This window comes from Theropithecus gelada, chromosome 3 (assembly GCF_003255815.1).
Source record: "Theropithecus gelada isolate Dixy chromosome 3, Tgel_1.0, whole genome shotgun sequence".
In the NCBI taxonomy this organism is placed as follows: domain Eukaryota; kingdom Metazoa; phylum Chordata; class Mammalia; order Primates; family Cercopithecidae; genus Theropithecus; species Theropithecus gelada.
In genome coordinates, this window is record NC_037670.1 from 119,522,643 (window position 1) to 119,540,036 (window position 17,394).

At 34.5% G+C, this 17,394-nt stretch overlaps 1 long non-coding RNA gene across 1 annotated transcript in view; it reads right to left on the minus strand.

The window, feature by feature from the left end:
* Positions 1–17,394, minus strand: part of LOC112621482 — a 59,044-nt gene that overhangs the window by 23,134 nt on the left and 18,516 nt on the right. The gene's annotated exons all lie outside the window — the stretch shown is intronic.

Genomic DNA, 17,394 nt, shown 5'->3' on the forward strand with positions numbered 1-17,394 from the left:
TTTGCGTCTGCAGAGGTTTCTGCTGCTTTTTTTTTTTTTTTTTTTTGTTGATGTTGTTGTTGTGTAGCTGTGCGCTGTCCCCAGAGGTGGAGTCTACAGAGACAGGCAGGTTTCCTTGAGCTGCTGTGAGCTCCACCCAGTTCGAGCTTCCCAGCAGCTTTGTTTACCTACTTAAGCCTCAGCAATGGCGGGCGCCCCTCCCCCAGCCTCGCTGCTGCCTTGCCGGTAGATCACAGACTGCTGTGCTAGCAATGAGGGAGGCTCCGTGGGCGTGGGACCCTCCCGGCCAGGTGTGGGATATGATCTCCTGGTGTGGCTGTTTGCTTAAAGCGCAATATTGGGGTGGGAGTTACCCGATTTTCCAGGTGTTGTGTGTCTCAGTTCCCCTGGCTAGGAAAAGGGATTCCCTTCCCCCTTGCGCTTCCCAGGTGAGGCGATGCCTCGCCCTGCTTCAGCTCTCGCTGGTCGGGCTGCAGCAGCTGACCAGCACCGATCGTCCGGCACTCCCCAGTGAGATGAACCCAGTACCTCAGTTGAAAATGCAGAAATCACCGGTCTTCTGTGTCGCTCGCGCTTACATTGTTAGTTTTAGTCATGAAACTTGTATCACTGTGGGATGAATACGTTTTTTAAAAGTGCACCATTTAGGAAATTAGAGAGTTGTTATAGCTTCTGTGACTTTTGACACATTGGTCTGAAGGTGAAAGATGATAAATTTTAAAAATTAGCAGTAGTGATGACACAATCACATTTGACATTTTTGTAGAAATCTTTACATCAAAGGGACATGTGTGGATACTCAAATTTTGATAAGTTTAAGAAAAACAACAACGAAGAGATTAGTTAGAAAGGTCCAAAAGCAAAAATGTAGGAAACTTAAATACATAGAAATAGCATATACCCTGACTAAGGATACATTATCAGAGACTTGTGAACACCGACAAAAGTAAATATGAGGCTAAATATATGAGTTTGGAAAAGATGGAGGAGATGTGATTGGAGACCACAATACTGATCTTTAGGGATAATGTTACAAAAAAAAAAAAAAAATCAAAAGTCATTCCCAAGTGCATAATAAAAGAATTCCCTTCAGACAGGTGACAAGTATATCAGAAATGCAAAATCCACTGAAGATTATATTGACCTATTAGACCATGTTGGGAATGAAACATTCCAAAGAGATAGTAAAAAAATACAAAGAGACTGAATGGATGCTTTGTGCCTAGCTTGCTTTCCAGGATGATGAAGAAGTATCTACTCTGGAATTACTTTGTACAAAGAAAGAAGGTGGAGAACTGTCAGAGAAATCAAAACAAAGACCTGATTGAAAAAATATGAGAAATTAAGTGGCCATAAATCACCATGTTAAAATGGTCTTCATCTAAAACTTCTGAAAGAGTTAAAGAACAATGTAGCTAAGCTACCACCAAAAATGTATCAACACCTTCCATCAAAGAGGAGGGTGATGAATGCCCATCCATCTTTAAGAATAGTTCAGTGTTACTTGTAAGGTTAGATTTTAATAAAAAACATGGTGTTGTCTAGAATTTTTCGTCTTTAAAAAATAGTGTATTTTTCCCCTTGTGGAAACTGTGTACTTTCACAATTAGTTGTTTCTGGAAAAGTTTCTCCACACATAGCCTTTGTTTCTTGTTTTGTTTTGTTGTTGTTTTTGTTTTAATTTCTAAGTGTTTCTACATGAGTTTAGTACCCTGAACATTACTGAACACTGCTTATTAGACACACACTGATGGGTAACCAAGGAGAGGATTGTAACGCAGCCTACAACAACTCATAGCAGCATTTGTTGGTTGTCAACTTGGTCTGATTGATAAGCAATAGCTTTATTGTTACAACATGTGGTGGCACTTTAGATACTAAGAACCATGCTGAGAAGAGCACAACAAAACCTGCCTGGTAAACTTGGTTTTCCAAAGCAATGAATGCAACTATTTTGCCTGAGAATTTTCACGTATCTTGAGAGGGTGGCTGTTTTCAAGTTAGGGCAATTCTATGGTACCCAAACTAACACAAATTAATAAATGGCCTATTAGCTTGTTAGAGTTTCAGGTGATAAATTCAGTGCTGCCCATGAAACACCAGGCATTGATTGCACAAGCTCTCTGTTGAACTCTTAGCAGGTGAGCACAAGCCAGGCCTTCCCATTTGCATTACCGGTGAACCTCAAATGTGACCTCTCCAAAGGAAGGAGGAGAATTCATTTGCCATGTTTACTTTATATTGAAAATCTTTTTAGATGGAGACTCCTAACTGAGCCGAATGTTCTTAGTTAAGAGTGTGAGGTGTGCTGCATGATTGGTGTTTTTTACAGTCTCATGAACAATTGTTTCTTTTGTGTCTTTCAGCCATCACCATTCCTAAAGAATAAGTTAATGTGAAATACCTGTGAAGTCAAATGTGTTTCATGATCCATTTTCATAAAGGGTGTGATATTTAAAAACCAGCTCATTATTTTTTTTTTCTTTTTTCTTTCTTTTTTTTTTTTTTCTAAAAGATAAGAAGGGAGCTTATTCAAGGAACATTTCTCTTCCGCCTCATTCTCAGGATTACCTGTGTGTTCTATGATGGCAACAAATACACTGCTGCCTTCTCATTGCAATTATTTCATCCAAGCCATTCACATTTTGTGTTTTGTTTTTGTTTATTTTACTGTTTTACTTAATGGGGCAATTGTCCCAAAGCAATTATGGACATCCTTTTTATCCCTTTATCTGGATTATGTCTCACTTTCCAAATTATGGCAGAAAAAAAAAAAAAAAAACAAGAGCAAATAATTGTGAATGAAGTGGTGCATAATAATGCTTCAGCAGATAATCAGGACATTTGAAGTAGGCACTTCTCTCAATGTTTTTCAATTATTCAATACTTTGACTATCTAACAAAACTATGTACTCACTCCTCAGAACAATGTATGATTACTTGTAAATATTTTACTATGCAATTTCAGTGGCTTACAAACCTACAAATAACCATCTCCAGACTAGAAACTTTCGCCTGGCTGATACATTGAGTACAATAAACTACTACTACTTTCAAATAATATTATATCTACTATCAAATAATAGACACCTTGGCTGAGCATGGTGGCTCATGTCTATAATCCCAGTGTTTTGGGAAGCTGTGGAAAGAGGATCACTGGGGCCAGGAGTTTGAGCCCAATCTAGGCAACATAGCAAGATCACATCTCTATAAATAAAAATCAATCAATCAATCAATCAAATAATAGACACCATGAAACCCTCAATCTGTTCAAGGATATTTCGCCTGCAAATATCTTAAGCAGTTTGCCTACTTTTCCATCAAATGGAGGCAGAAGATTCTTTTCATATATGAGATGTAGTGAAACTGTTACTAGATTTACAATTAGAACTAGATCTAAATACAATTCAAACTGTAATTAAGTTGCTATAACATGTCGTTCTAATAGAGAAACTATTGTCTAATAGTTTTTTATTGATAAATTAAATAGATTGAATTAGGATTTCTCTAAGTCCAATCCAGGCTATAAATTATATGACCCCCTATATTGTACAGGAAAAAGTTCCTACTCTCATTGCTGACTGAATAATAGGAGAAGTCACACGTCAGTTGAAAACATACAGGAACGGTAGAGTCATATGAATTGGATGACTGTCTATTTAAAAGTAATTTAAAAAGTTGTTATTTAATTTATATTTTCAGAAGTTTATGTTTCTATATGCTGTTGATATTTCATCTTTTTCTATCTTAAGTTCACGAACATTATTCCTAGAACGCATATATCTAAAATGTATTATTTTCAGATAGCTTTGTTTTTTGAAACGTATTGCAGTTTGCATGCTTACTGAAAAAGACAGAAAATACATTTCAAAAACTCAATGAATTTATTAATTTTGTCTTCATGATTTCAGAAAAAAAATAAATTGTTTTGTTTTTCTTAATTTGTATCTAGTTAGGGAAGGCAGGATATGCAAAACAGGAAGAGTCAGACACTAGATTTCAATGGCCTGGTTCAAATCCTGACTGATCGCTTTCTTTGACCTTGAGCCTTCACCCCTGTGAATTGGAGCAGCTAATAATAAGGCCTACTTCATGGGATGCTGAGAGACTTAGATGAGATACATATACCTAGGTAAAGTGTTAGACCACCAGAGGTGATCTAAAAATGATAACTGTTATTCTAATTAATGTTGTCATTCATTTACAAAGTATTTTTTAAATGAGTGTTGTAAGAATAAAACTATATTCATTATGACCGCTTGGCTCTGAGTAATTGAAAACTCCGATATGCATATTTGTGTCTCTCTCCAATTAAAAAAAAAAAAAGCCCAGGATAGCTAATCCATGGGTGGAGATGGGATGCTGGTCCATGGGGTCAGCAGGGACTTAGGCTCCTCTATGTTTTTCTCTGTCATCTTCAACTTGCAATTATTACAGCATTGTCCAAAAAAACTGTTCCGCCTCCAGTCAGCACATCTGTATTCTCACCACCTGTAAGGAGGAAGGGATAGAGAAGGATATGTTACTGTTTTTTAAGGACATTACTCCTGTTTATATCCTATGGACCAGAACTTAATCATTAATTATAGACCTATCTTAGCTGCAAGCTTTATATTAGGCCCTGTACCTAACCAAATACTGAAGTTCCCTTACTGATAAGAAAGATAATGTTTTTATGGGAACAATGAGCAGCCCTGACACAAAAACTAAATAGATCATTTTTTAATGATCAAAATTAACAAAATTCATATAAAATATAATTACTTTATGACTTAGACTTAGTGATATATTAAGCACAGTATTTTCTCCCTCAATGGTTAATTCCCCTACTTAATAGCTTTATGAAATTTTATATTATATCTTTCCCATTACTCTCTTGTTTTTTTATGTATAACTGAAATAGTTTATCTCTTCAAAAATTTTTTAATTCTTCACCTTATTTAGATATCCCTTCTACGTAATTCAATACTACCCATTCCATACTCTAATCATAGGCACTTATAACACTATAATTATGAATTACATGCCTATATCCCTTATTCAAATATTCCTTGTGGGCAAGCACTACATCTAACATGTTTTTGTAACCTCAGACTCTAATGTATTTCTGGAACATAGTACATTCAATCATTACTCTCCAAAAAAATAAAAAATAAATCAATAGACTGTATGAGGAAATTTATATGCAGTAGAATGTAGAACACTTTGACAATTATTTGGTGCATGTAAAACTAGAAATCAACTATCATGCATACAACACATACTTGTCTAAGCTCTCTAGTTATATAACAGGTCTTTGAACTAGTGCTCTACTCTAATGTAACCAAAGGAATACTCCTCCCGATTTCCCGCATATTGAGGAAGGTGAGAGCTTTGAGCCATGATTACAGTGTAACCTGTATTAATAGTAATCCCAAAATTCTGTGACTCCATTCTTTTCACAGAGAGTGGACAATGAATCTCTACATTTTCAACTACTTTCATATTCCAGACAAACTGTAAGTGTTTACTCTGAACTCATTGATAAAGGAATGGAACTGGCACTCTCTGACCTGACTGACAAAATGAAGTATTGTCCCAGAGAGAGGATCCTTGCACATTGTAAGACCATTAGAAAATAGTTATCTTACTTTTATTTATTTATTTATAGTTTTTATAGCGGTGAGAACACTTAACATGAGATCTACCCTCATAAGAAATTTTTAAGTGTCCAATAACAGTATTGTCAAGTACAGGCACAGTATTTTGCAACAGATCTCTAAAAAACTAACATATTTGCATTCCTGAAACTTATGCCAATGGATTAGCAACTTCCCATGTCACTCTATCACCCCAGACACTGGCAACAATTATGCCATTTTCTGTTACTAATAATTTGACTATTTCAGATAGTGCATATTAGTGGAATCATGAAATATGTGCCTCTCTGTGTCTGGCTTATTTTACTTAGCATAATGTACTCAAGGTTCATCCACATTGTTGTATATAGCAAAAATTCTTTCTTAAGGCTGAAAATATTCCATTGTATTTATATATCACATTTGCTTTATCCACCTATCCTGCTGATAGACCTTAAGGTTGTTTCCACACCCTGACATTTGTGAATAATGGTACAATGAACATGAGAATGTATTATCTTGTTGAGATCCTAACTTAAGTTATTTTGGACAAATACCTAGAAGTAGAATTGCTAGATCATATGGTATTTTTTATTTTTATTTTTTGAAAAAAACCCATATGGTTTTCCATAAGAGATGCACCATTTTACATTTCCACCAATAGTTCACGGGAGTTCAATTCCTTAACTGCCAAGATTTGTTATTATTATTATTATTATTATTTAATATTAACCATATCAACATGTGGAGTGATAACTTGTATTGTGGTTTTTATTTGCATTTCCCTGAAGATTAGAGATGTTAAGCATCTTTTCATAGGCCTGCTGGACATTCGTATGACTTCTTTGGAGAAACGTCTATTCAAATCCTTAGCCAATTTTTAAAATAGGATTAGGTTTGTTTTTGTTGATATGATTTCACTTTGAGTTGTAGAAATCCCTTTTTTATTTCGTAAATTAATCTCATTGGATATCTAGTTTGCAAATATTTTCTCCCATTTGATAGGTTGCCTTTTCATTTTGTTGCTTATTTTCTTTCCTGCGCACAAGCTTTTAGTTAGATGTAATCCCACTTGTTAATTTTTGTTTTTGCTGTCTGTGACTTTGGTGTCAGATTTATGAAATCACTGCCAAGACCAATGTCATGAAATTTATTCTCCATCTCTTCTTCTGTTACTATTACAGTTTCAGGTCTTAAATTTAAGACCTTAATTTATTTTGAGGTTTTTTGTGTGTGTGTATGATGTAAGATAAAGTTTCAAATTAATTGTTTTTACATTTGGATGTTGTTTTCCCAATACTATTTGTTGAAGAAAGTATCATTTCCCATTTTATAGTTTTGTCACCCTTGTCAAAGATCAGTTGACCATAAATGTGTGGATATATTTCTGGGTTCTGTATTCTGCTCTGTTGATCTATATGTCTATCTTTATGTTAATATCATACTCTTTCAATTAGTGTAACCTTGTACTATATTTTGGAATCAGAAGTGTGATGCCTCCAGCTTTATTCTCTCTCAAGATTTTTTTTGGCTATTTGGGGTCTTCGGGGTTTCCATATAAATTTTAAGCTATTTTTCTACTTCTCTGAAGACAACAATTGCAATTTTTATGAGGATTGCTTTGTATCTGTGGATTATTTTGGTTAACTATGGATATTTTAAAAACATTATGCTTGGTAATTGATAAGTGCAGGATGTATTTCAACTTGCATCTTTGTTTTATTGATGTTTTGTGCTTTTCATTACACAGGATTGTTCACCTCCTTAGTTAAGGTTATTCCTAAGTATTTTTTAAATGCTTTTTTAGATGGGATTTGTTTTGGTAATCTCCTTTTCAGATATTTCATCGCTAATGCACAGAAACACAAAAACTTACTATAAAAAACTTATTTTTGTATCTTGATTTTGTATCCTTCAATTTTATTGCTTTATTTGTTCATTCTAAAAGATTTTTTCATTTTTGGTTTTTGGTGGAGTCTTTGGGATTTTCAATATGTGAGATCAGGTCATCCACGAACAGGGACAATTTTACTTCTTTTTTCTCTGAGAACCTTTATTTCCTTCTCTTGTCTAATTGCTCTTGCTAGGACATTTATTATTATGGCAGAAGTGATAAGAATAGGCGTATTTGGTTCACTGAATTTAGAGGGAAAGTTTTCAGTTTTTCACCATAGAATGTGATGTTAGCCATGGACTTTTCATGTATATTCTTTATTATATTAAAGTAATTTCTTTCTATTCCTAATTTGCTGATATTTTATTGTGAAAGTCTGTTGAATTTTTCAAATGCTTTCTGTGCATCTATTAAGATGATCATGTAATTTATATTCTTCATTCTTTTAATGTGGTATATTATATTGATGTTTTTATGTTGAGTCATCTTTGTATCCTAGATATAACACCTACATTGTCATGGTGTATGAACATTTTAATGTGCTGTTGGATGCAGTTTGCTAGTATTTTGTTATGGATTTTAAATTCCATATCCATCAGAGATACTAACCTACAGTTTTCTTGTTGTGTCATTGTCTTGCTGTGTTATCAGGGTAACACTGGCCTCATAAAATGAGTTTGGGAGTGTTCCTTCCTCTTCAATATTTTGGAAGAGTTTGGGAAGACCCAGCATTAATTTTTCTTTAAATCTAGTTGTATTTCATCGGTTAAGTTACCTGTTTCTTCTTGACTTAATCTTGGTAAGCTATATCTTTCTAGGGTTTGATTCATTTTTTTCTAGGTTATTCAGAAAGCATACAATTATAATATTCTCTCATTATCCTTTTTATTCTCATGGCATCCATTGCAATGTCTCCTTTTTCATTTCTGATTATTTATTCAAATCTTCTCTCTTTTCCTTAGTCTAGCTAAAAGTTTTTTTTAGCTTTGAAAAGATAAATACTTCATTTAAAAAAAAAAACAGTTTTGTTGATTTTTTCCCATCATTTTTCTATTCTTTATTTTATATATTTTGCTCTGATCTTTATTATTTCCTTTTTATGCTAAATTTGGGCTTAGGTTGTTTTTTTCCCCAATCATTTGAGGTTTAAATTTAATTTGTTTATTTGTGATTTTTCTTCTTTTTGAATGTTAGTGTTTTATCACTATAAACTTTCCTTAGTACACACAGCCTTTGCTGCATCCCATAAGTTTTGTATGTTGTGTTCTTACTTTCATTTATCTCAAGATATTTTCCATTTTCTATTTTGATTACTTATTTGACTCATTGGTTGTTCAAATTGTGTTTAGTTTTCACATGTTTGTGTGTTTTCCAATAGTTTTCTTCCATTGTGATTGGAAAATATAATTGGTAGGATTTCAGTCTTCTTCGATTTGTTAAGATTCTTTTGTGACCTAAAATGTGATCTGCCCTGAGAAATGCTTTATGTACACTTGAGAAGAATGTATATTCTACTCAATATATATGCTACTGTGGGGTGGACTGCTCTTTGTATGTTTGGTAGATCTATCAATCTGACTTTTGTTCATGTTGGCTGTTTCTGGTCTCCTATTATTATATTGCAGTCAATTTCTTCCTTCAGCTCTGTCAATGACTGCTGTATATATTTATATTTTCTGATGTTGGGTACACACACACATATGTAACATCACAATTATATATATATATATATATATATATAAAATTATATCTTTCAGACAATTTTATTCTTGTATCCTTATATAATGTGCTTCTTTATCTCTTGTGAAGGTCTTGTATTTAAAGTGTGTTTTGCCTGATCCAGGTCTAGCCACTTCTGCTATCTTTTGGCAGCCATTTGCATGGAGTATTTTTTTCCATTTCTTCACTTTCAGTCACTGTGTATCATTAAACATAAAGTGAATTTCTTGTAGATAACATATGGATTGATCATATTTATTTCTGATTAATTCAACCCCTCAGTGCTTCTTGCTTGAGTACTTTAATCCATTTACATTTAAAGTAATTATTGATTAGAAAAAATTTCCTCTTGCCATCTTGTTAATTGCTTTCTATGAGGTTTTGTTTTTTGTTCTGTCACTCTTCCACTTGTGTGGTGTTCCTTTGTCTGTAGTAGATTTTTTTATATCCTTTATTTACTTTCTCCTTTGTGGTGTTGTGTGATCTATATAAATATATTTTTTTTCTTTGTGGTTACAATGAGATTTAAATAAAATTTCTTATCATTATGTAAGTTATTTTAAACTGATAACAGCTTAACTTCAACTGCATACAAAAACTCTACATATTTATTTCTCCCTTTCCCACACTTTATATTATTTTTGTCACAATTTCAACCTATTTATATTGTGTACCTATTAACATATTTTTACTTAGTCATTTTTGATACATTTTGTTTTTAGCTTTTATACTAGAATAAAAAGTTATTTATCCACTGTTATTATAGCATTTTATATATGTCTATATATTTACCCTTACCAATTAGTTTTATGGTTTGTTATACTATCATGTTATGGTTTAGTATCCTTTCATTTCAACTTGAAAAAATTCCCTTTAGTACTCCTTGTAATGCAGACACAGTGATAATAAAATTATTCAGATTTTGTTTACCTGGGAAAATCTTTGTTCCCTTCAATTTTGAAAGATAGTTTTAATGAGTATAATATTCTTGGTTGTCAGTTTTTTGTTTGTTTGTTTGTTTGTTTCAGCACTTTGAATATATCATACTTCTAACTACTGGCCTGAAAAGTAAAAATCTGCTGTTAGTCTTATAGAGATTATTTGTATGTGAAAGTTTCCTTTTTGTCTGATTTTGGAATTTTCTTTGAATTTGACAATTTGATTTTAATGTGTCTTGGTGTGTTTTTCTTTCTGTTTCTTTCCTGGTGCATCTTATTTAGAATTCTTTGGGTTTTCTGCATTTGGATTTCCAGTTTCTTCCCCAGATTTTGGAAGTTTTCAGCCATTATGTCTTTGAGTAAACTTTATGGTTCTTTCTCTCTCTCTCTTGTCTTTCTGAAATGTCCATAATGCTTATATTGATCTGCTTAATGTTTTCTCCTAAGCCCCTTAAGCTTTTTTCACTATTTTTCATTTCTTTTCTTTTTGCAACTCTCACTATATAATTTCAAATGACCTGTGTTTTAGTTTGTTGATTATTTCTTCTGATTGCTCTAGTCTGCTGCTGAAACTTCTCTATTACATTTTTATTTCAGTTATATTCTTCAGCTTCAAGATTTCAGTTTTGTTCTTCTAAAAATTTTCTATCTGCTTGTTGAACTTCTTCTATTTTTCTTGTATTGTTCACTTAAACTCATTAAACATTTTATAATGGTGATTGCATGTTTTCTGTCAGTTAATTTTTAGGATTGGTTTCTGGAGTTTCATCTTGTTGCTTTATTTGGATTGTGTTTTTTTGTTTCTTCATTTCCTTTACTTTGTACATTGATATGATCTACACATTAAAAAAAATCACTTCACTCAGTCTTCACATATTTGCTTTGTGCAGTAAAAGACTTTCTTCAATCAGTTTGGCCAGATTATCTGTGGATCTCCCAAACCTTTGTGGTAGTCCATACTGCTATCTTAGTTCCCAGCCACCCTCAAGTGTCTAGAGTACAGCAGATCCTGACACTGCTCCAAGATATCAAAGACAGAAGCCATTCTCTCATATAGAAACCAGAGAGTTAGATCATTGGGTTCATTGTCCAACTCTTTACCTCCCCAGGGAGAAGATAGAAGATAAAGTTTTTTCACTCACTCACTCTTCACGAGGCAGGGGAGAGAGTTGATGGAGGTTGCTTTTGTGCTTGTTTAAACCCCATAAATGTGTACAATTGTGTGTCAATTAAAAAGTAAACATAATCTATAAAAAGGTAAAAATAAAAATATTTTCAACAATGAAGAGAAGTTTCAGAGATGACACAATGTTAAAAGTAAAACAATTTTTAATTTTTAAATAAAAACTACTAGATGTTATGTAGCATAGATTATTCAAAAATACAGGGATGAACATATACTTTAAATTTATGAAAGAAACAGCCAGAAGGACTAAAAATAAAACAGTAAAAAGTAGTTACTATTAAGAAATAGAACCCATGAGTAAGAGGCTAGAGATGTTGGAAGGGAAATTTTCTGTCTGTATTTTGTAACTATATGCATTGATTTTTATCTGTATTTCAATATAAATGGAATTTTTAACAATAAAATATTCAAATTAAACAAAAATGAAATTTAAAAAATAATATTTATTTTCAGTGACTATCAGGCTTCTAGACTGTGATTGGTTCTGTCAGCACTCTGAGAAAAGCAAGACAGAAGTCAGACTCTTGAGCAGCTCCTGAAAAACTTGGAACCTTGAATTTGTGGTCCAACTATTTTCTTTCCAGTGAAAAGCTATGAGCTGAGGCTCTTCTTTATCCACTTACTGTAGGCAGAGTTAGTGAGATGATTTGTGGTGAGTGCCCACATACTAGGTCAAACCACTGCCTTTGTTCACAGTAGCCCTTAGATGTTTAGTGTATGTTGCGTTCTGTCAGTGCTCCTAGACAGGTGACACAAGAAAGCCAGTTCCTCAACAAATCGCTGAAAACGGTGGCATGTTTAATGCATAGTCCAGCTTCCTCCCTAGGGAGAAGTTGGGAACTGAGGGGTTTTCTCACAACTGAGTGGAACTGTGCCATGAATGGGGAATTATAGTGAAAGCATGTCTGATCTATGGTGTGCAAAATAACTGAGGCATGATAAGGACTTCATTCATATGTAGGTCATACTCACCAGACATTAACTGGGTGCATGACATTGATCATCCAGTCTTGAGAAAACAGCAAACACAGAATGATCTATTGGGACTCATTTTGCATGCACACTTTTCTCTGCCCATTTTCCTTGTTCTCTTTACTCATTTGGGGGCCTTGAGCTCATTTTAAAAACATTTTCCTCAAACTTGTCTCCAGTTCTGGGTTAGCCCTGAAAAATCATCACTTAATCCTTCTAGCACTATCTCCTAGATCTCAATACCCACCTTATACTCTTTTTATACTCCTTCCCTGAACTACTGCAATGCTAATAAATTTGCAGCCTTAGAACTCCACAGGTTGCTACATTCTCTCAGCTTGTGCCTCTTTTCTTCCTCCTTGAGTTTCTCCTTCCTCTCAGTCCCATGGGTCCTTCCTGTGTTGCAGCCTCACATTACCCATAGTCCTGCATCTTCATATTTGAACTTCAGATTTAGAAGTCCTAAAAGCATTTTTTCATTCCTTTCTACCCCTAAGTGTGACCCAGTCCTTCTTTGTAATGTTTAAATGTCATAATTTAAAAAATGATAATTGTATTACACTAAAATGAACTATTCCTGTGTAACTAAAGACACTGTAAAACAAAAAAGTAAATTGAATTAAACACACACACACACACTAGGAGCAAATATTTGCAACATATATTATAAACAAATGACAAGATGCTGAACATCTAAAAATCTCCCAGAAGCTGATAATGGTGGTTTGAGAGGGTGGTACAACTCAAGAATAAAATAGATAAATATTATGAAGGCAAGTCACAAAAGAAGAGTAAGGATACTTAAGCAGTACACAGGGAGAAAGTTCCCTAAGAAAACAGCAATCAGTAAACAATTTAAAACTAGGAGACTTCATTTACTACTCATGAGTGTTGTTAGTGTTAACAAGGATTAGGAGAGTATAACAGCTCCATATATTGCCATAAAGGGTGAAAATAAACATGCCCTCTAGAAATGCTGATGTTGGTAACTTTTTATTGCAACGTATTTAAGAAAATTGGGCAGTGTATTTACATTTAATCTTACGATTAAATCTCAGCGGTAGGAACACTATTGTGTACTTCTTAATGACCTATACTTTTCTGTTTGATTAATTTCATAGGCAAACAAATAGAAAAGAAACAGTAAATAGGTCTTAAGAAAAAATAAGTACATTGAGTCTACCAGGCAAAATAACAGTGCATCTGTAAAGCAGAGTAACAGAAAGAACATAACTTACATTGTTCGATTAGGGCAGTTCTCTCTAACACCTTAACTTTTAAAACTCATACTTTTTATTTAGATAGATATTTCCTGAGGCACAATTGAGAAAAGAGCATTCGAGGCAAAGAAAGGACAGATATTAAAGCTCTGAGAAAAGTAAGAGTTTGAACATTTCTAGAAATAGAAAAAAAAAAAGCTGCTTTGGCTTGAGTACAGTGAAAGATGATATGGACCTGAGAGAAGATCACCACAGCAAGGAATATTCACTTTATTCACACACAATAAGAAACCAGTCAAATGATTTTAAGAAGGGAAATGCAGAAAACAAGTTTACATTTTAAGATTGCATTAGATTATGGGAAGACTAAAGGAAGACTCTAGGAGACACTAAATCGAAGGTGATTGTTGTTCTTCAGGAAAGAAACGATGGTAGTGTAAGCAGAAGAATGTGGACCAATCTAAGATATTGTTTGAAGTGGAATCATTGAAATGGGAAAGGTTCCCTTGTCTCCCTTGCAGGGCATATGATGGGGGTGTGTGGCTCGCTTCTTCAGTGTCCTGCTGCTTAAACCTTTAGGGGAGTATACAGACGGCAGACTGTGGGACTCTGAAGTCACGGCAGTGTCTAGGAGTGAATGTTTACAACTCCTGAAGCCCCAGTGGGTGTGTAACAGGGTGCTCTCTTAGTTGCCATCTATAGGCAGCTTGTGTTAACCAGCTCAATTAGACTCCCTTATCACAAGGACAGAGGGATTCCTATATACAGGGCTTTCTTCTCTTAGTGTACTGGCAGAATCGGATCACATGTTGGCTTAGAGAATGAGTGCAACCTTTTGTTGTAGAAGTAGCTCTCAGGAGATCCAGGAGCCAGAAGGGAGATGCTATTCCCCTGGAGTCAGGCTTGGCTTGACTCTTCTCCGACCACCCCAGCCAAACTCTGTGTCATTCCACTGGTAAATGGCCTGCCTGAGTTCTGGCATCTGTTGGTGTGCTCCTCCCCTGGTGTGCTCCTCTCCTGGTGTGCCCCTCTCCACAACCAGCCACTTGTGTCTTCTTCCACTGATGTGCTTCTCTCGACATCTGGCCACCTCTGTGCATGCTAGGGTCTCGGGTTTTTATATACCCAGGATGAGGGAGTGGCAGGGTCTTGGCAAATGCAACATTTGGGCAGGAAATACCTGTCCTCACTGAAGTCCGTGGGGGTAGAACCCTAGCCAAGGACCTGCCTTTCTCTATCCAGCACTTCTCTTCCCACCTTCCATATCATTTAAAGGGACTGTGCTCTTTCCCTCCCAGCACTCCCATATCTTTGTGTCAGACTGCATACAGAAGGTGGAGCGGAGGGTTTTGAAGGGTGACAATAAGCCTTCTCACTTAGGCAAATGTAGAGAGACAAAGAAAACTGAAAAGGAAAAGATTCAAGTAAAGGGTAGAAGAATAAAGAAAGTCAAGTCACCAACATAGAGAGATATGTGTGAATACCCCAAACAGATACAAAACCAATAAATGATCAAAATATATCCAGCAGTACAATGTAATATATAGCTTACTTTCTCTTTCAGTATTTTTTAATATAAAAATGTTTACTTCTTTCAAAATCATTCATTTATAAAATTTGAGTGTTTTTTTATGTAGTTTTAATTAATTTTGATTCTTTCAAATATATATTAATTCATTTATCAGAATTTTAAAAATGTGCATATTCTATTAGAGATTGAATAGGCTATTAGCTACTGTAAGCTTCTATTGATTCTTTTGAAGAATATTAATGATTTTTTTTATTTTTTTTGAGACAAAGTCTTGCTCTGCAGCCCTGCTGCAATATGCAGTGGCTTGATCTCAGCTCACTGCAACCTCTGCCTCCTGGGTTCAAGCAATTCTCCTGCCTCAGCCTCCTGAATAGCTAAGACTACAGGCATGCACCACCATGCCTGACTAATTTTTGTGTTTTTAGTAGAGATGCGGTTTCACCATGTTGGCAAAGCTGGTCTCGAACTCCTGACCACAGGTGATCCACCAGCCTTGGCCTCCCAAAGTGCTGGGATTACAGGAGTGAGCCACCGCACCCAGCCGAGATTTGAAATTTTTTTGTTTTTTTTGTTTTTGTTTTACTTTGTTTTTTGTTTTTGTGTGTGTGTTTATTTTTTAGAGAAAAGAGAAAGACTTGCAATTAGGTGACGTCCAAGAAGATAAGTATCATTTAAGACATTTTTAAATCAACATATTTTTCATAAGCTGTCCACAGAAGATTCATTGATTTTTAAATCACTCATTTGCTCTTTTAATGATATGATAAAGACTATGTACCCTAAAAGTAGGTAAAAACAATTACAGTTATAAAATTAGCTAAGTTTTTGAGCACTTACCATATGTCAGACAGTGCGCAAAGCAATTTAAGAGCCTCATAACAACTCTTGTGCTAAGTATTGTTATTCTTCATTAACAGATATAGAAATAGAAGCAAAGTGGAAAAAAATGGTGTACTTTGGAAAATAAGCCAAATGAGAATGCAGTTGTCTACATGTAGTTCTACATGCCAGACAGCCAGACCTTTCATAAACCCAAAATTTGGAGGAAGAGTGTCCATTAAGGCTATCTTTCAGACATGGAATAGGAAGTGATTCTTATTTGGTTCCATATTATTGTAAAGTAAGTCATCTCTCTCACCTATGCAGGTTGTTTAATAGTAATTTTGGATCCAGGGAATCCAAAAAAGACTATATTTTTTGTTGTCATCATGACAGTTGTACGATAATCATATTTTCATTTCCAAAAGCCAGATTATTGGTCTTAACTGAAGAGGGTAGCAAACACATTAAAATAGACTAAAGTTGTTTCAGAAATCTTGTAAGAGACAATACAAGGGAACATATTTAGTATATGGATTTGTTAAGTAAGGCAGGTTTGTATTTATACAAGATGCCTATATTTGAAAACAACATAACATGATAAAACTATGCTTTTTTAACTATTGTGTTAATATGTGTTACATTGTTATAATGAATACCTGAGCCTGGGTAAATTATAAATGTCAGAGATTTGGCTCATTATTCCACAGGCTGTACTAACATGACACCAGCATTTGCTCAGCTTCTGGTGAGCCCTCAGGAAACTTCTCCTCATGGTAGAAGGTGAAGGGGAAGTAGACCTGCCACATGGTGAGAGAGAGAGAAAGAGAGCAAGAGAACAGGGAAACAGGTGCCAGACTCTTAAACAACTAGCTCTTGCATGAACTGATAGAGTGATAACTCACTTGTTACCACAAGGATGGCAAAGTCATTTATGAGAAGTCCACTTTCATGATCCAAACACCTTCCACCAGGTCCACCTCCGACACTGGAGGTCACATTTCGACATGAGATTTTGAGGGTACACATATCCAAACCATGTCAGTTTTCATACTATAGTCAACCTAAATATGTTATTTTTAATACATCAGTTTCTACTTTATACTTATAGATACTGATGAAAATACCCAGAGGAAAAATGATTCTAATATTCATGCAGTTAAAAACAAAACAAAAATTAAGTTATATATTAGTAGTTTGACAAATTATCAAATCCATAGACTTTTCATAAGGAGTAATATATTTCACTTTACCACAGTAAAAGATTGTAAGGTTGCATTTGTCTTAGGACATCAAAAGCTTTTACTTCCTTAAAATTGAACTCATAGGTTACTATTTCCTTCCAATTTTTGAAAATCTCAGAGCACAGAACACTCCACACACAAAAAAAGTTAGTATTTTTATCTTTTCTCTGTAAGATTCCCTTCAGAATCTATGTAAGGTTCTTTTCTGCCAAAGGAAGATATGCTTGCCTATAAAAATGTTTAAGTTGATTTT